This window comes from Ambystoma mexicanum, chromosome 9 (assembly GCF_040938575.1).
Source record: "Ambystoma mexicanum isolate Mex_15411 chromosome 9, UKY_AmexF1_1, whole genome shotgun sequence".
Taxonomy (NCBI): domain Eukaryota; kingdom Metazoa; phylum Chordata; class Amphibia; order Caudata; family Ambystomatidae; genus Ambystoma; species Ambystoma mexicanum.
Window position 1 is genome coordinate 1,328,887,173 of NC_090931.1, and position 17,372 is coordinate 1,328,904,544.

The window sequence follows — 17,372 nt, forward strand, 5'->3', positions numbered from 1 at the left end:
CCAGTTCTGGAATGGGTGGCTGGATGGCGCTGTGGAGAGGGGCTCATTAGGAGTATGGAGGTAAGGGCCGCTCTGCCATACTAAGAATATGGCCCTGGTGATTTACCTCTTGCAGCATGTTGGAGGTAAATCCTCCCAATTACTGCAGCAGTAATTCCACTGGCGGTAATTCCACCAAACATGCCCCATAGAGTCCAATGAAAATGGGGATTAAATCCACCACCGCCACTTGTTATCTGGAGGTAATTCCACCGTACCAAGTGGTAGTAACAGCAATTGCAGTGGATTTGCTGCCAGAATACCACCCAACTCATAATGAGCCCCAGGCCCCAGATAGTGATGAGAAAGCACGCTCTGTATTTTGCTAATGGATTCAGTAAGGTAGGGGATACCTTACTCAATTTTGAACCATGATTGCAAATGGCTCATACTTTTACTCTTATAAAATCATCTAAGGGAAGAAATCCAGTGAACTGTATTCCACTGTATTTCCACATGTGTCTACACTGCCAACTAGGAATGAGCACCCAGAACAATTTTTCAGTCATCGAGAAAGAAGGCACAGCCGGGGTCATGTTCATTGAGCAGTAATGTAAATGTAATGTGTAAAAGTCTATCAGAATTTTTTTTGCATATAAATTATGGAATCATACAAAAAATCTGGGCTCCAGTACTGCACCCTTGTAGTTACCGCACTGACTCCCAAAATCCTGACTCCCATTACTGAGACCAAGCAGAGCAGGGGTAGCGGGGGTGTCCCGCTCCTCTTGGGTGCAGTAACTTGAGTCAGGGGTTGTGAGGGTGTAATCGGGGGAAAAGAAGTTAAAAAAAGGACCCTGCAGCATCAGTATCGACCCACACAAGGGAGGAACTAACGCCACAGGGTCCAAAGAGAGATGGTGGCACACTTCACTGTGTGCTGCCGAAAAGGTAAATGGATGGGAGGAGGGGGGTATAGGGATGCAGTGCACAGTGATCCATGCGATCACTGCGTCGCACCATAATGGGAGTCAGCAATTTAATAGTCAACATTAAGGGTCAGTGCAGTGATCACATAGATTCTAAATTACGTGACGGCTCAATTTTGGTTATTTGTATCGTAGAGAAGAGGCGTGGATCGTACGTTCTAATTCCTCCTCACCATTCCTCTCAGCCATGCAAATACTCTAGGATCTGCACCAGCGTGTATGTTTATGCCGACATAAATGCGGTGGATTCCTATTAAATCCTCCTGCATTTTACACCAGCAAAAATCAGGCAGATTCCATGGGAATCCGTAGTAAAGGCTGCCTGCCATGCGTAAACGGCAGGTGCTGTTTACTCATTTTGCAAAAAGGAGTGCAAAAGGGTGGTGCAAAAGTTAAGGTGGCACTTTTTTTTACAATCCGCTGTTGCACTCCACCGTACAGTAGTTGAAAATTTCATGGCCGGACGTGCCTACCCAAAAATGTAAACGTAACATGTCCCCTCCATGTAATTTATGCCAAACCCAAAAAGGAGCTCCAATGTGTATTTGAGATGGTGGGGACTTATGGAAAATGCATCGATCCACCACTGAATCCAATGTCATTATGAATTGGGATGAATGAAGAAGACAACAATGCAACACTTTGAAGAGTATGTGAGATGGCATTACACAACACCATGGCCTGATCATATGAACTGCACCAGTAAAAGCGGCTAGCTAAGCTAAGCATGGGTTATTAGTAGAGTGGTCGCTCTGGATATCTGAGTCAGGAGGATGGAGGCATCAGGAGGACATTCGGCTCATTTTGGATACTTTGAAAAAATGAATGCTATCAGTTTGACGTTTGACGTTTGACGCATGACGCATGGAAGTCATAGGTGGGAATCTCAATTGGGGCATGTTCAAGTCTCTTTCATGATCAATGTTTTCAGGTTCTTATGGTTTCTTTCAAAGGCAGTTGGGGTGTGTTCAAGTATTTTTCGTAAACATTGGGCCTCATTACGAGTTTGGAGGTAGACATGCCGTTTTTACCGGCATGGCTACCCCCAAACTAGGGTCCGGGTCCCGAAAAATGGGAATTACCAGGCCATTCCTTTGCAGGCCCAGTAATTCCAATTTTTTGGGACCCGGACCTGGTACATCCCCATTGCCATTTGAGCCCCCATAGGGCTCAATGGGAATTGGGAGGATGGTATCAGGGGTACCATTTATAACGGTACCGCTGCTTCCACCCTGGTCAGCTCGCGTGTGCCGGTATGCACGCCTGGTCAGACCACACATGCTGTCCGGCACTCGCAAGCAGAACTCGTAATGAAGCGGTGATGCAACAATGGCGCCGGTAGCACTACCGGCACCGTCGTTGCCTTACCGCCGAGGTTTTAATGAGGCCCATTGTGTTCAGGGCTTTCATGCGAATGTTCTTTCAATAGGATAGTGATAATCCTTGACGGTTTCTATGTTCGGGATGTCTTCAAGGAGGATTGCAGGTATCCTTGATAGGTCCCTTTAAATTAATTCCTAAAAAAGAGAGAAGTTTCCAAAATAGGCATTGCGGCTTCAGGATCACATGTGCAGAGCTGGGCGCAAGCAGGAACCGTAAGGTGAACAGCCAGATAACACCCCAAAAAGTCTGGTCCATGTGTGAGGAGCCTCAAATAGCCGCTGCTTACCGAGATGCCCTGCCGGGGCACGTGCTTGAAAGATTCTTGGAAGGGTAATTTTAACACTGGGATTTCTGGGTAACGTAGTTTTCAGTTGGGTCTTCGCAGCCTTGTTCCAGAAATGATTAAATTCTGCATCCTTCTATCACTTACAGTCTGATTTAGCAATGCAATTCTCTGTTGTCTCACAGCCTGAATGTTTGCTTTCCAGGGAGAGATATCACCTGGTTCATTCTCCTGAAATCAGATTGGGGCATGTTTGACGTTCTAGGATGGAGGTTTAACTGGACCTAGTAGCTTATAACATCATCCCAGTGACACTAGGGATTGACTTGGGAGCATAGCAAACCCTTTGTGTACCTCTTCTGGGGCCTGTATCACGTAACAAGTGTTTTCCCTGGCGCCCATGGCACCCCATGTCCCATCTACTAGCAACACACTTTAGACTACATTGCATAAATTCCCACTTTCTTTGGATCTCCCCTCCATGCATCTGCTAGAGGAGCTTGGCTTAGAGAGTTTGCACTGGAAATGGCCCTCTCTATGTATCATGGCGAAAGTATAACTTTGAAAGGTTAGGAAGCACTTCTTGACATGTGGGTTGGATTGGCTATTTCTTACAACCAAGTGAAATGGTCATGATCAGTGATTAGCTAGTGCTTCTATGGCCCACTTAATGGCAGGGAATTCCAGTTCAATAATTACACCATTTCTCTCCAGTGGAAATAGTTTCAACTGCTGAACAAAATAGGACATTCTCTGTTCCTCAATTCTTGGGATAAAAGAGCCTGTGGCCCACATCTGAAGTATGGGTAGTATAGCACAGTGGCAACGTGCTTGTCTTGGAAGCAAAATGACACAAAGCAATACAGGTTCGAATCCGCTCTGCGTGTTCGTTATTAAGCGTGTTATATAAAAATATATAATTATGTTTGTATACTATAAAGGGATGTGAGAAGACTAGCTCAATGTGAAGTGCAGATAGTATAGAGAATGTTTCAACTCCTCAATCACTGCCCGGCTCTAAATGATCCATCTCGAATGATTAAGCTGAGAAGACCCACACTGGTTTTGTTAATGCTTCTTCTACTGCACTGAACATCCGGGGAATACATGTTCTGCAGTTAACCACCAAACCAAGGATAACAACCTTTGTTCATAGTCTGTTGGGAGAGCTTTTTGATGGCTTCAAATGTTCCCTCTTCTGCCTGGACAACGTCTTTCCCTTCTTGGAATTATAGATAATTGGCCATGGAGGGGGCCAGGGAACATTTTGCTGGATTTACCTGTAGTTTCTCTTTTCTCTGAGTTTGCATCAGAAGGTAGAGATGCTGCATATGGTCATTGCAAGTAGGACTGGGAACAATAAATAAGCTCGATAACGTTGTAGAATTAGATCCATCAGGCATTGGAAAGTAGCGGGAACACCATGTCAGCTACCTGGCAATAGTGTGAACTAAAGTTTTGGAGTAGAACGGGGAGTCTTCTCTTTGTCTTCTGGAGTGAGCAGCAGGATTTGACAATACTCCTTGGTGGGGTCCAAAACGGAGATGCAGTTAGGAGTACCAAATGTTTCAATCATCTCATCGATCCATGGTATGACAAAGATGTCAAATTCTCATGTATCTTCCAAAAGTCACTGCATAACCACCAACTTCCCCACTAGGACAGAGGCGTAGACAGTGTAAGGTCTGAGTGGGTAAGGCCAACCCAAAATCCGTAAATGCTCACTCAGCAGCGCTGTGTGGGCATTTCCAGATGTTAATGCCACTGTGGTGAGCCAAACTGCATTATCTTCTGTCCCCACGTGTCAGACAATCCTGGCTACGTGTCTGACAAGATGCACATTTCCAATGACTCCCAGCTGCTTCTGTGGCTTTTAAGTCCAACATCTTCTGTACTTCCCTCTGTACCACCATCATGTACCTGCAACAGCGCCTCAATGCCTCTGGGTTGTATGTGCGCTTCACAAATGAAATAAATAAATACATTCATGCTTTGGGCAGATGAGAGGGCCATAGAGAGACAGGTTTCTCATTGAAATATATATATATATGGTGGGAGGAATGTTGTACTCTACCTGGTTTCACTGAAAAGACATCCTGGAAGTGATTAGGAAAGTCCTGAAGATTGATGTTTTGGGAACCCTTGAAGCCTCCCGGGATGATCTTTTGATGAGTCAAGTTGATCATCTCTTGAGGGGTTTTAGGACTGTCTCTAGTCAGTCTCACTGGATCCTATGGGTCCTTCCATGCATTCAGCCAAGTCACATTAAGAATCTGTGAGGGGTTCCATTGGTCTGTTGCTCACAGTAGATAAGAACAGTTAGGACTTCAGTGACCAGACAGGGACTAGAACACTTGGCTAAGAGCCTGTTTTTGGACATTGGGGGCAGCAGCCACCTTAATCTGCCTGTGTATCCTGCCTGCATCTGTGTAACCAAGAGACCTTTGGTCAACTGTATACTTTCTGTATATTCCCTGAATACTAAGTCCTACATTTTTTTGTAACAGCACCTCAATGCCCCTGGGCTGCAAGTGCGGTATACAAATGCAAATAAATAAATAAATAAAATACATGGGCATGTCCATCTTACAACCATTTTTGTTTCACTTGCACTTTGTGCATGTGTTGTTTCACCAGATCTCCCCCAATGGCATTCTTTCCCTAGCTCATTTCACATTTACAGAGTGTATGGCTGCATCCTATTGGTTCTCTTAGCTTTCCTTTAATACGACCAAGATTTCTCAGAGTTCCCTTCCAGCACCCAGTGCAATAGCAAAACATCTGGTAAATATTTGTGGGGTCTTCCGAACTGCAAATAAGGCCCAGGGTCTCAGTTAATCCCAATATTTTTTCATCTTTGTTGACCTGTTTCCTCCGGCGGTTCCTCAGGATTTGGTTGAACCATTCTACTAAACCATCCATTTAAGGACATTGGATGAAGTTGTGGAGGGTTTTGAATTTAAGACAGTCTATAACTTTCAGTATGGGATTGCGCATACATGTGGATAATTGCCCGTTAGGCATTTTGGGAAGCCTATCATAGAACAAAATGGAGCAAGTGTTTGAGAATTCTTCAGGTGGAGAGGCTGGCATAATCAAAAATGACCAAACTATATCAGTGTACCACTTTGTGAGACTTCACAGTTCCATGATTCTCATTAAATGTGAATTAGAAAAAAGGTGGTGGCTGGATTTGTGTTCAACCCACATCTAACCATTACACTTCTCACAGTATTGCTTGAGATACTGGAACATTTCTGACCAAAACAAACAATTCAAAATGTGGTGTTGGTTTTTTGCAAACTCTTATTTAGTTCGAATTTTTGTTTTTTTAATCTTTGCCTTATAATTCTTTAGTTTTTGTTCATGTTTTTGAATTTGTTGATCACCAGTATAATGTATGTGTTTCTCAACGTATTTGTGAATTCAATATTTATTTGAATATTAGTTTATGTGTTAACCTGTTGTGTTTTCATGATAACTTTTGACTGTCGGTCTAACCCTGACCCACCAACCTTGTTTGGAGTGAAATATCAATTTATGTAATCAGGCCCCACCTTGAAAAGGACCAAAGTGTTCGAAACACGTGTTGGCAAAGAATGGGCTTTTGATTGTGAACCAATAAACAGTCTACAAAGTGTTTAGGAGTGTTAAGATTATTTCTATTAGCTTTTTCAAGGACAGCGCTTTTCCATAGATCAAAAGGTTGTTGTGTTACATTATTCTCGGTGTCCTGCTGTCAGGTGGAATTGAGCCGCTTTTCTGAAAGGGGTGGAGGCTAGTAAATGATAGCAGGTGCTACAAAAGACACCTCCTCTCTGCAAGGAAGCGCTGCTGCTTTGCGGACCCTTCTTCAAGAGCAAATACCTGGCCAAAGGCATTCCTCATTGAGGAATCAATATGCTGGCCAGCTGCGCCTTCCTGGTACAGAGGAAGTTGATCATGAGTACTAGAAAAGGTGGCGGGATGAGAGAACCAAAACACATCTCCCCCATCTTTCCATTATGGGACTAAGTATTGCCACTAGGGCTAGGATGCCCTCTCAATAACTCTGGCCGATCACCCCAACACCTGCATCTATGTAACGACTTGCAGCCAGGCTAGACTTCTTCGAAATTTAAACCATATGTTCCACCTGGCAACTGGATCTTCTCATCTGGGAAACCAGCATCCTTCCCCTCGCAGGCACCACCATGTATGCATTGCTGTGGAAATCTTCATATGCTGTCATCCCTGAAGTGGCCATCCGGTGATGCTTGGAAGGTTCTGAAAGCCTCTCCACCATCAGCGATGGAGGGGGTGAGCTTCTTGGACTCCTGATGCTGAGTCCTGTTTAACTAAGAGTTACAGGATCCCTCAGTATCTTGGGCCATAACTAAATTAAACAAAACAAATGCTCATAATCTGTAGGACAGTGGCCCTTAGTGTGCCACTCTTTCATTTAGATACTACCTTCTTTTCAGGAAATAATAGTCACTCACAGTCTTTGGGGTTGTAAGTCCCCCACACTTCCTTCTTGGACGCTTCCTTATCTTTCATAGCTAATTTCAGGATGTCCCACTTTAGCTGTAAGAAATACTCCTGAGGATGGGTCGTCAAAACATATGTCAGCTGTCCGATGATGCATTGAGATCCAGGATTGTGGTGGGTCCAGTGGTTATTAGGGTCAACTTTCGACATGTTCTCACTTTTGACTATCCCACTTTCAGACGTCCTTCCTCCTTGCAACCTCCACCTTCCGTCTGGTTTCTGGCGCTTTACTCCTAGATGATCGGCAATGCCCACTTCCTCTGCTCCCCACTTCTCTTATCTCCTACTGCTCTCTCTGGTTGTTAGTCTCGTCCTTCTCTTTCCTCCCTGAATGCTATTCTGCGTTCTCTTGCCCTCGCTGCTTCCTTGGATGTATCAGTCTCCTCCGTGGTGCCTTCACTCTTCTTCCATTTCCAGGCCTTTCTGTTTCCGCATCCTCCTGATTACACCTCTTAACTCCTCCACTCCTTTTTCCCTCTTGAGCGTCTCTTTGCCACTCCTTATTTACTTCTCGACAGTCCCCTTGCCACTCGGCAGCTCCTCCTCTCCTCCTTTTGACCGTATCCCTGCTCCTACTTTCCCCCCTCCTCTAGCGATCTTCTCCGTGCCTATTTGAAAAACACAGCTCCTCGCAACCTCTTGCATCCATCTACTAACTCCCACGTCTCTATGGTTCCTACAGCACTTTTTATACTCTACCGGCATGGCCAATGTATTCAAAAGTGGTCTTAGCTGGGTTGAAGTAATGCACCATATGCCTATTCTCCCATGAAATAAAACTCTCCCAACTTTATTGCTTTAGTGGACAGGGCCGCAGGTTTCTACATGGGCTGCGGTTAATTCCTTTCCACTTGCGCTGCCTGCCACAATGTTGCAGTCCTAGGAGTTCCTTGACAGTGGCAGCAGGTTTGCAAGAGTTTCCTTTTCTGGTGTGAGTGCTTACTACGGCTTTCTCAATCTGCTTGAGCATCAGAGCTCTGCCAGCATCATGGAGCCTCTCTGATGAAACCAACTTCTTATATTAGCAAGCGGACACTTGTGGAAGTGGGTGGGTGTTGTCTCTGTGGAAATGTACTTAAACCTGTTATTACAGACAGTATCAAGCAGTACAAAAAATAGGGGCGAAAACCTGCTTTTTTGTTCACGGGGGGCCTGACTCCAAAGGGGGGATAAATAGCAGAACACAGGGAAGGAGAGTCGAGACTACCCCTCTCTTTAACGCACAGGGGGTGCGCGGAGACCTACAGAAGGTTAGGAATTGTTATAAACTAACAATTTTTTTGATCACACAAACAGAGTGAAAATAATGCTGGTAAAACAAAATGTATTTTTCAATAATGAAGCACATTAAAAACATTCAGTGAATGGACAAAGCAGAGAGCGAACATGAAGGGTAATGCCAGGACAGTCCTCTGTACTCCTCACTTTTAGTCCCCATTTTGTGAATAAATGAATATTGCGTGCGAATGATGCTTTGCAGGCGCTATTTAAAACTAGTATCCAGCGATGGGGTGTGGCAGCTTCCCAGCCAATGAGGAGGCTCATAATGGGGTCTTTACCACACCGGTCAAGACCCCTCTCCGAGCCCCCTCAGAGAAGGAAGCTGCCATCTTCCCTCGCCGAGATGACTGCAAACAAAAAATATTTCTGTGTTCAAAATATGCATAATATCAACTTTTTATATAGAACCTCACGACAGAGTACTACCCCTTCCAATAAAAGCTGTAATTATTACTCTGTTTTTAATGTATTATTTTTTTTTAATTAAGTGTGCTGCAGTTTATAAATAAACTGTCACACTATATATGAAAGATATATTACAAAAAGGCTTGCGGGCCTGTGGCACGGTTTATAAGAGTTCCAACGAATACATTAAATAATAAATACATATAATCTCAATTAATACAGTGACCTTCACAAATATAAACTGTTATCACATTATAACTTCGTGAAATTAGATGCTTCTTCAATGAAAATCCAAAAGCCAAGTACAGCAATAGTAAATGACATACTGGGCTTGATTCACAGAACTGTTTTATAATGGTGCAATCCCATAGGAAATCACTATGTGAATCACGCCCCCTGTGTCCACTAAGACAACATAACCAACATTCAGTGCACGTAATAGTTTTTGATTTTTTAGCAAATTTTCCTAAAAACATTATTCGAATTACAGATAATACCACCCACTCTGGGGTGCGATGTTTTGTTTGCAATTGCAGAAAGTGAAGTGAGTGGGCACCACTGGTGTTAAATCCACGTGTCTTCGGTATTCAAAATTAGTGCACAAAAAAATCCTTTCGAACAATATATATCAAAACACTTGGAAAGGAGCTGGCTGTGACAAGTTTGGAGACACCCAACCTCAAAAAATCCATGTGAAGCAAGAGACCAAGTAAAAATACCCAGTCACACAGCCGCTCTCTACGTTTCCCAAGCTGGGTTGTGGTTCTACAAAATTACTAATAGTTCAGCTTTAAAGTCAAAAATATACTTCAAATTTCAAAAAGATAAACAAGAAGTTCTGTTGTTTTTCAGAATAGTTTATATCAAAAAAATGATCTCAACAAAATGAGTGGTTACTAATATTTTCTTAGTGAGGAAGAGTTTGCCACAATTGATTCATCAATCAGACCGAATTTGCCAATGCATTTCAGAAATAAATTTCCTTCATCAGGGCCAGTCTAAAAATGATACATACAAATTAATGAACAAAGAAATCAGTTCAAAACTGTGCATAATTACATACTGGTGTCATACATCATCGTGGTAAAGTTAAAAATATACCATTCAGATGAGGTTGCAGTAGTAGATGAGTAAGAAAGAGCAGAAAAAAGAAAAAATGAAAAAGGCCAATGAGTCACTATTGTGTATAGGTAACAATCAGTTAAATGAACAAGAAAAGCCAGTTACCTGTGACAGGTAGGTAGAATGCTGAGTGTGGCGAACTAAAGTGTAGCGGCCATATGGTGACCGAATCGAACTGCCTGACAGGAATCAGCGCAGTAAAGTAGCCTGCAATACGATTGCTGGAAACAGAAGAAACCCGTTGTTGAAAGCGGTTCTCATCCGTGGTCATGATTATTTAAAAGTTGTGTAGAGTCTTACCGTACCGAAGGCGGGAGCGGAGCTGTTCTCCCGCAGCCGGCATGAAGCAGACTCCCGTTTTCACATCGGAGTGTTGCCGAGGCAACACTTCCTAAATACGACACGTGACCGCGTCGCGACCCATGGGTGCGCGGGCGATAACAGATACTGCAATCAGGCCGATGGACTTGAAATAAATAAATCTAGACATTTATCAGACCTCACGAGGATGAATGAGGAATTGTAGAGTGATCAAATAATGAAAAAAGAGTATAGTAGAAATAGAAGAAATACTGGTGCAAGAAGGCTGTATTGACAGATTAAAATGACAAATGAAAAAAGTGATGCAAATGACAATGAACTCCGCTGCCATTGGTGTCGTCCTAGGGCTGCACCTTGGGTCCTAGACACAGGGTCCAGGATGTGCAGCGTTGGAGTCAGGAGGTAAATTGAATAAGCAATAGTATCTATATTGCACATCGGTGTGCATACCTTAGGTGATTGGTGTCATCCAGTGACAGCACTTTAGGTCCAAGACTAAGAGTCCAGAAATTAAAGTAGAGCTTGTATAGAGTTCACAATATATGGGCATTGATAACACTGTATAAAGTGTTATCTAGGAACATACCAATCATGACAGTAGAAATAACACAAGATCATAGAAAACAGTGATAATTGATTTCCTCATTGAGTCCATTAGGTGCTAAGCTGCCCAGTTTGTCTATCCAGAAAGTCTCTCTGCGGTTAAGCTGCTGGCCCAAATCTTCATGTGGATTGTTTCTCGTTAGCACTTCCAAAATGACAAATCTAATCTGTGTCACATTATGTCCATTTTCAGCCCAATGGTGTGCTACAGCTGAGTTGGTGTTTGCGTACAAAATGCAGGACCGATGTTCATTCCATCGTGTCTTGGCCGTTCTTGTGGATTGACCTACATAACATTTTCCACATGGGCATTTGATGCCATAGATAATGTTGGTGCTGTCGCAGGTTCCAAATGTTTTAAGGGTAATCTTCTTCCCTGTTCTTGGATGATTAATGAAATTGCCCTTGATGATTGAATTACAATTGATGCAATGGAGACATGGAAATGTTCCAGTTCGTTGAGTCATTTGTTCTTTAAGGGGTGGTCTTGATTTAACCAATTAATCTCTGAGATTCCTACTCCGTTGGTAGGCAAACACCGGTAATTCACTGAACAGATTTTTTTCCCTGATATCGTTTTTAAAGATCCCACAGTGTTTTTTGATGGTTTTCTTGATCTTATTGCTTTGAATGGAGAATTTGGATACGTATACTGGTGACTTCAATTCTCTTTTGTTGTTAGGGTTTTGAGTGGACAGTAGGGTCTCACGTGACAAGGTGCTAACTCTTGCTGATGCTGTGTCGAGCTCATCTTGCTTGTAACCACGTGCTAGAAATGTGTCTTTCATTTCCAATTTTTGTGCTATGCAGTCCTCTGGGTCACTTACAATCTTTTTGACTTGTAGCAATTGGCTATATGAGAGGCTTCTGAGTAGACTGGGTTGGTGGAAGCTGAGGCGGTGTAGAAGTCAGTTGATTTGCGGAATAGAGAAGTGCTGTAGCCAGTTATTTGTTTTTTGACAAGAACATCCAGGAAAGTAATTGTGTTGTACGAAGTCTCTCTCGTGAACTGGATGCGCTGATCGATGTTATTGAGGTATTAAAAAAAGACATCAAAGGTTGCTCTATTGCCTTTCCACAGTCCAAAAATATCATCAATGTAGCGCGTCCATAGACGAATATCCTTGTTCCATTCTTGTTTATTCAATACATTGTCCGTCTCAAACTTGTACATAAAGCAGTTGGCATATTTGGGTGCTATGGTGGCCCCCATCGATGACCCTGATGTTTGTAAATAGAACTGATCGCGGTATTGAAAGTAAGAATTCTCTCCAATTAACTGTAAAAGAGCTAGTATGAATTCCTTCTGTGCACGGATTTCAGATGTTTGTAATAATAGCCATTCAACTGATTCAATCCCCAAGTCATGAGGTATAGAAGTGTACAAGCTTCTTACATCGATGGTAAACATCAGATCATCCTGTTGAGACGTTATGGAGTTACGTTTTTGCAAAAAATGAGTAGTATCACGGGTATATGTAGAAGTTTTTTGAATTAAAGGCTGCAGAAAAAATCAATGTAAATACCTAGCGGTTGGTTGATGCTTTCCATCCCTGCAACTATCAGTCTTCCTGGTGGTTTTGTACTATCTTTGTGGATCTTTGGTAATGTGTAAAAGTTCGGGATTCTGGGATGGCTGTTGAGCAGAAACTTATGTGTATGTTCATTGATCCATTCTAGTTCAAGTGCTTTGTCCAATAGAGTTTCTAAGTTTTGTTTGATAGCGAGAGTTGGATTGTGGTCCAGAGTGGCATATATTGTGCGATCTTGGAGTTGTCTAGTGCATTCTGTTTCATAATCACTGAGTTTTGGATGACTAATGCTCCCCCTTTGTCAGCAGGGGGAATCGTTATGTTCTTGTACCTATATAGATCCCTAATTAGTCTCATCTCGTGGGTTTTGAGATTTGTGTATGGTGGAGTTGTGTAGCTAATGCGTTCTAGGTCACGGGTTACTAGCTTTTGAAAGATATCAATAGACGGTACTGTAATGGGTGGGACAAACCCACTCTTAACTCTGAATTCCTGGAAATCCGAAATCTTGATCAGATTGTCTTGAGTTTCCAATTCTTCAAAGAAGACCTTAAGCTTAGGTTTTCTAACAAACTTGTACAGTTCAATCTTTGTATCGAACAGAGTGGTCCCATAGGTAGGAACAAAACTAAGACCTTTCTGAAGCGTTCCTCCTCTGACTTACTCAATGTCCTCTTAGATATATTTATGACTAAGTTTTCCTTAGCTGTAGTCTCGTTTGAGGTTTGTTTCTTTGGTTTCCTCCTCCCCCTGCATGTTCTTTTGGGCGAGCGCCTAAAAAAGCCGAAGCGGAAGGCACTTCTGTTGAGGGACCAGTTGTTTGGTTTGGATGGTGTGTGGTTTGGTCTATTGGTGTTTCTGAGTCTCTCTGGGCCTCTGAGTCGGAGCTGGAGGTGTTGTCCGATGCATATTTGAATAGCTTTTTGGGTGCTATTGGGCCATACCTCTCCATCCATGTGTAAACTTCATCATAAATGTAATCATTGGGTATTTTTACTTGGTCTCTTGCTTCAAATTGTCATTTGCAATTGACATAGAATGTTGCCTAAACAGCAATTACGATCTGTCATCTTTACCCCATATCTAGGTCCAAGTCCAAACACTGCCAATCAAAGTAGTACATCCACCCTTAATAGTACACATTTGCGGCACCAAAGGGCTATCACTTAAATGGAAAGGTGCACACATCATAACCCTCAGAAGATTGAAAGGTTGATTGCAGGCTGGCCCCATGCCAAAAGGAAGCATTGATACCACAAGCCATCCACTCAGCATGTATCCACAAACTCCCTACTGCCTCATTATTGGATAGTCGCTTAGTTGTGCTGTCAGTGAAAATCTATAGACAGGAAGCGAAGCTCCGTGGCGATGGATGCTGCACTGAGACCAACCATTCTCCACGCTAGGTGCTTTCTATGGCAGGCAGATGCAGGTTCCAAAAACACATGACATCCTTCTCCCAACATCATGTTTAAGGCCGGCCGCTTCAAACAGAATATCTATGAATGTTTCTGACTAACACAGAGTAGAAGCGATAAGCCGCCATGAAGTTCTGTACCTGACTCTTTGTGCTTTTTATGGAGCAGGACTTCCCAATCACTTATATTGACGTTGAGCAGCATGAAATTGGATAATAATTCCACCTATAATTACAGCATAATTATAAAGCCGGGGTGAAGCAACATGACAGCCAATCACACTGGAGCACAGTCATTGTTTGTCGATGTTAATAAACCATCCTTGAATTATTGGACGAGAACAAGATAGGTGTCCTTATCCTTCTTGACCTCTCAGCGGCCTAAGATACAGTGATCACAAGATTCTTCTAATACGGCTGCTCTACTCTCTGGGCATTCGGAGCACACCACTGAAACGGATAAAGCAAATCCGATCCGTCCATAAAACACAGGTAAAAACTGGGCAAATCTCTCCCCTCTAGTGCCCCAGTCACTTGCAGATTCCCTGAGGCCTACTCACTCTTCCCGTGGTTATTCAATGTGCACATGCAACTTCTGGCCACCTACTGGAAATCCATCTAGAGTGTTTCGCAAGTGACACACAACTACTTGTCAAGGACCACCACACTGAGTCCAGGAACTCAAACACAGCTTGTCTCACAACCATTCAGGACGGAATGCCAACAGCTAAACTCTGCCTCAATCCTAGAAAAAGGCAAATCATCAACAGTGGGCGTGCGTAAGAAAAACCTATACTTTTTTAATGTCCCTCCAAACTGGGCACCCCTCACACACTAACCTATAGGCCGATGAACCTGAGCTACCAGATTAGCGCCTCAATATCTTTCAGCCTCCGGTTCAACACCCTAATCAGAGTGGCCCACCTCCACTCCACTGACTAAACAAAACAGTTCCCTTATCTAGTAAGGGGTCACATGGTAGACTCATGTGAGCAGTAATCGTGAGCAAAGGTCACTATTGCAAAAGTGGAATCTTGGCCTCCTCGACTACCAGATAAACAAATGTCAACTCATCATGAAAAAATAAGCTAGATTGTTCTTCAGCTTTAAAATGTGTGACCAGGGCTCACCAGCCCTAAAATCTCACCTTTGGCTCCCTATCACACAAATAAATAACTTGAAATTCCCTTGTTAGACCCATAAGATCCAGTGGAAAAAAAGACCAGAATACTTGCAGAACTGCATCTTTATCTATGAACCCTCACGACTGGTCAGATCTGCATCCATCAGAACCCGGCAAACAGGCCGGTCGGGCGAGAAAAACGAGAAAAACGAGAGTAGGGCACAAACCTTTACCATTTCAGAGCCCTGCTCTCTTGAATGTGCTCCCTTTGACCATTAAGGAAGAGCCGAACCACCGGAAATGTGGGCACCTAGTGAAGAGGGATCTTCTGAGGTGGTATTCCCCAAGGTGGCAGGCCGACCTTACGGGGAACAGCGCAGTGCCCAAGTTAAGGGCCCGGGTGAAACGGGTGTCTTTTAAGGCAAGTGGCAGGGTCGCTGCCAGTATGGGTGGCACAATGCTGAGGAGAATATCGCCATTAGCACCTGCAAAGGGATCTGTTTTGAATAACCTAAAAAATCAAAACGAAATCTTACATCCCGATCTTTCAAGCTCCGCTGCACTTGTAAACCCTTTTATCTTTGTTGATGACCTTGATGTCATCAACAAAGAAAAGGGAATTTAGAGGTAGGCATGGCTTGGGGGATCACAGTTTAAGGTTTTTTTCATTCTAAAGGCAGTTCATCGAAGCAGTCAAGAGGAATGGGTTTTCCAGACCGAACTGCACTCAGGGTCCCTGGAGTTCTGGCTTATTCCTATGAATAAAGCCCACATTCTGAGCATCCAGATTGGCCAGTGTCCCCTGCCAGTTCATGCACCGACACCTATGGAAGCCATCTCCTTGCCAGTAGAACAATGAGTACAATTCCGATTGATTAGGTTAGTTACGGCTGAGGGTTGGCTCGCTTTTGACATTTAGCACACACTGCGTTACCTCCAGCGTTTACCTTGTGAAAGAACTGTAGCGAAATTGCCTACATTGATTAACTGTTCACATTTATTGTGAACAGTGGTTGGGATATCATTGCAAGGCTGAGAGGAAAAGCACTCTCCTGAAAACAGCATGACTTCCTTTTTCCGCTTTTGAAGTCCACTTGAAACAAAATTTCCCAGCTGCCCTGGCTATTTCCCCTAAATGTCAGGTGCTTCAGCGCCAGCTCTTCAGGGACCAGCCGGTCTATGCCGGCCCTCGTCGTATGCGCTGCACCACTGACCACGTTTTTCAACTTGTGTTCAACGTTCAGCTTATCCCTTGCTAGGAATTCCACCTACACGTAAGTACCTGTCTTCTGCTAGTCACTTGAGGATCTATAGCCTTTCTCTTCCAGCACCTATGCACCACATTCGTAAAGATTGCGAAGTGCACCATTTAAGTAGTGCCACATGCACGCAGGGTCCGTCAACGCTTTGGGTGATACCATTTGCGACACATTAACATAGTTACTCAGCCTGATTGCACTCAGAACAGAAGAACTGACCAGCCGTAAAGTGCTTGTTGGCTACTTTGATTCTTCCCACATCAAGAACGTCGTTGCACACAAATCTTCTTGACTCCTTTCGTGCATTTGGAAGCCTATCAGGTGCATTTTAGCCGGTTGTGCCGGTTCGTGAAGGGGCTGGCGCTCGCACTCTGGAAAACAAGGGTGCCTGGTAGCCTCTGGCGTTATCTGTCCGTGAGACTCTTTTTGCACATATCGCCTGGTTGGGTCACCTCTTCAAATATGATTCATGGGCTCAATAGACGCTCACACTGTATCCCTTTCTGTTGATACAGACAACGGCATGGCCCTTCCCGCGTCCACCCCGATTCATATGGCTCCCCTAATCATAATTAATTCATTGAGAAATGGGTCAATGGCACCTGCCATGCCTTATCCAACTATAGAACAGACCAATGTGGCAAACCCCATGCCAACCCTACCTGATAATGGCTCCGTCCCTGAAAGCCGTGTTCCAGCCCATATGTACTGACCACTACATTTCGAGGACATGGCTCCATTTGGGGACGAAATAACGCTTTGGGGGCATGGCTCCATGACCTTATCTTATGGTGAATACCACCTCACTTGTCGGGAGCATTTTGACCCCTAAGTGAGACAAACGACAGCGGTCTACTGTGAAGTCTCATTTCAGCTTGTGTGCACCATCTACGAAAGCTCAAGTGTGTTGCATCTTGGCACAATTCACAGCGGGAGTGTTCATCATATGCCTCCGCGGCGGTGGGTTTTGGAAATTGGCTTTCCTTTTACCAAGCTTTCCTGATTCAGGGTCTTTTTTGGCCTGCCCCTTATTCAGTCTTCGGACTTTGGCTTTTCAGAAAGTGTTTTGATTTCCCCAGATGAAGACGTTTTTCAATATTTATATGTCGAAACAGGTTGGCACTGGTTGATTGTAGAGTTATGCA